This window comes from Petaurus breviceps, unplaced genomic scaffold (assembly GCF_028583685.1).
Source record: "Petaurus breviceps papuanus isolate PSGF00001 unplaced genomic scaffold, PetGlider_PUasm1.0 140, whole genome shotgun sequence".
Classification (NCBI taxonomy): Eukaryota; Metazoa; Chordata; class Mammalia; order Diprotodontia; family Petauridae; genus Petaurus; species Petaurus breviceps.
In genome coordinates, this window is record NW_027185698.1 from 27765651 (window position 1) to 27768693 (window position 3043).

General features: G+C 33.9%; 1 long non-coding RNA gene across 1 annotated transcript in view; it reads left to right on the forward strand.

Moving 5' to 3' along the window:
• Positions 1-467: 467 nt before the first annotated feature.
• LOC138147262 (uncharacterized) overlaps positions 468-3043 on the forward strand; it is a 95637-nt gene continuing 93061 nt past the window's right edge. Inside the window, exon 1 of the long non-coding RNA XR_011164754.1 lies at positions 468-541. This is a non-coding gene — a long non-coding RNA (uncharacterized lncRNA). The remainder of the gene's footprint in view (positions 542-3043) is intronic.

Genomic DNA, 3043 nt, shown 5'->3' on the forward strand with positions numbered 1-3043 from the left:
GATGATTTTTGCCCTTGCTATCTTGCTGGATTGCTGTGACTGAAACACTTTACATTTCTAAAATCTAGGTGAATTTTTGTCATAATTTTGTTTGTGTTGCCTAACTTTAACACTCTGTACACTACTTGTTCTCTCCCCCCTCCTCCTAATGTGGTGGTGTCTGATTCCTCATTCTGGTCTATGAACACCACTACTGTTAATCCCTGGTTAATACCTCCTGGGATAGCCTACATAAGATTTCCCATCATTTCCCCAATTTCTCTGATTTCTGGGTTCTTTTTTCAGGGAGAGCTTGCAATCAGGCCCCCATCTTATCTGCCATTAGTGGTCAACACAAATATCAGAGAACCAAGATTCTGTTAAAATGCAAAATCTCTTTGTGATGGAATTAGGTCAACATCTTCCTCTTGCTTAAATGGAAATGACTAATGATGAATGATAAGTTTATATTTTTAAAGCCCTTGACTAACTTTAAAGCAGCATATGAACATGAGGAGGAGGAGAAGAGAGAGGAGGAAGAAAAGGAGGAGGAGCAGGAAAGGTAACATCTGCAAGTAGCCTGGGTAGAAGTTCACACGTCAGAAATTTGTTACTTTATCCTCATAACTGTCAATGATTCTGTTTTTATCTCAGACAATTTGCTGAACTTTTTTGTTGTTGTTTCTTCTTTTAACCTAGAGGTTTTTAACCTTATTTGTGTAATGCACCCATTTGACAGTCTGGTAAAGCCTATGGCCATGTTCTCAGAGTCATGTCTTTGGAAGCATAAAATAAAATACGTAGGAATCCAAAGGAAGCCAGTTTTATTGAAATATAGAGATCAAAGTATTTAAAAAAAATTATGGATCACAGATTAAGAACTCCTGCTCTAGAGAATAATACCAGCATCAATACTATTAACACTAACACATTTATATAGCTATGGTTACAAAGTAATTTTTCTTTCATTATTCCATTTGATCTTCACAATAATCCTATGAATCAGGTAGTCCATTTTATAAACATCCCTTTTGTTTTCTCTGTACTTCTGTCCAAAAGGAATCAAAATTATTCCCTGAACACCACCTGAATTCTTGTGTTTCTGGCCTCTATAATACACCCTCCTCTTCTCTACCTGATGAAATATTTTGCCTTCAATTCTTATTTTAGTAACTCCATGAAGTCTTCCAGGATGACCTCCACCAAAAGTGCTTTATTCATCTTAAAATATTTCCCAGAACATTTTGTCTGGTTCTCTGCTTTGTCTTGAGCATACTACAACTTGTATAATTTTTAACTACTTTTTTCTTTTATCTTTTTTAGGTGAATAGATATTGTATCTTCCTTAGGAAAATGTAAGGATATTGAGGGCAGAAAATAAATTATTTTTCTCCTAACTGTACAAAAAGTTTAGTACATAACAACCCCTTAACAAATATGTGTTGGATTAAATTGAATATCTATCTCTATTTTCATAGGAGAGAATTGGCTCAGAGGTGAAGGGATTTGCTCAGCGTCACACATTAATGAATTAGTTACTACATGAACTAATTACATTAGTTTACTATATAGGTAATTATATATTATACCTAACATATAGGTAATTAATTATATCAGTTAACTAATTTATAGGTAACTAATAATAGTAATTAATACATAGATATATATGATCATAGTGATTTATATTTAGTGGCCAGCTATATTAAAATGATGAGTAGAAACCAGTCTTCATATTGGTTTATAACTTTAAAAAAAGATATGGCTTTTAAAAAGTGGCATTAAAAATCCTACTGCAGAAATATCTAATACAGTTTCCTAATTAGAAATTCTAATAGTATTTTGAACAGAATAGCATAAATTTCTTTCAAAAAAAAAGCCATAAGAAAGAACTCTAAAGATCTTTTAAAATCCTAACCATATCCAGAGTTAAGAACACAGAATTTCTACTAAGAGGAATACTTTCAAGAAGGTCTGGTCACATCAAGGGTACAAGGCCTGAAAGTCTACAAAATCTTTGCTTTACATCTTCTCTGGTCTTTACAACAGTAGTGCAATGACTATGATTACCATTTTATAGAACAAGAGATTGAGGCTCTGAGAGACTGACTTGCCTCTCCTGAATAGTTAGTAAGTCCCTGAAATAGGATTTACACCTAGGTGGATGCCGAAGTCCAAAGCTATGTCCGTTGTACCAGCCTGCCTCTTCAAATATGAGGATTGTTGCTGGAGCTCTGGAAAGGGAGAGACGAAAGGTGTTTTTTAAGTGGCAGGAGAGGTAGTGCAATTTTGAATAATGACAGCATTAATTAAGTTAATTTGACTCAGTAAATACAAAAGGAATCCACTGGCAGAAAACCTGCCCATCTAGAAAGGGCTCTGGTAAGTGTGCAAAATGATATTTCTCTACAAACTTATATGGAGCTTTTAAAAAGCTGGGACCAATGAACAGGACCCCTGCCAAGAACAACTGAATGGCCCTGTAGGAGACTGAAATGTAGTTTCCCAGGGATATTATACTTTTTTATACTCTGCACAGTGGTTTATCCATTCAATTTAATCAATTATGGTGATCCATAATCATCATCATCACAACAATAACGTTTATATAGCTTTTTAAGGTTTCAAGTTATTTATCCTATAGTATGTAATTAGAATTATTAGGTCGAGCTAGAGGGGTGGAAAAATCCCTGCTTTGAGATTTGGAAGTATAAGATTTGACTCCTGATTCTTTTACTTTGTCTCTTTGTGATGACTTAGACTAATCACTTTCCCTCACTGAGATTTTTTCTCTTTGGTAAAATGAGGGGTTATATTCAATCATGTGATCATCCAGTCCAGAAGCTCCGGTTTTGAGTCATAAGACCCTTTGAAAGTCTTGTGAAACCTATGGACCTCTTTTTAAAGTAACATATGTAAATCTATAACATTAAGTAGAGAAGATTATGAAGGAAATAAATTATATTGAAATACTGTTATATATCTATAATCTATCTATCTATCTATCTGTCTGTCTATCCATCTATCTATCTATCTATCTATCTATCTATCTATCTATCTATCTATC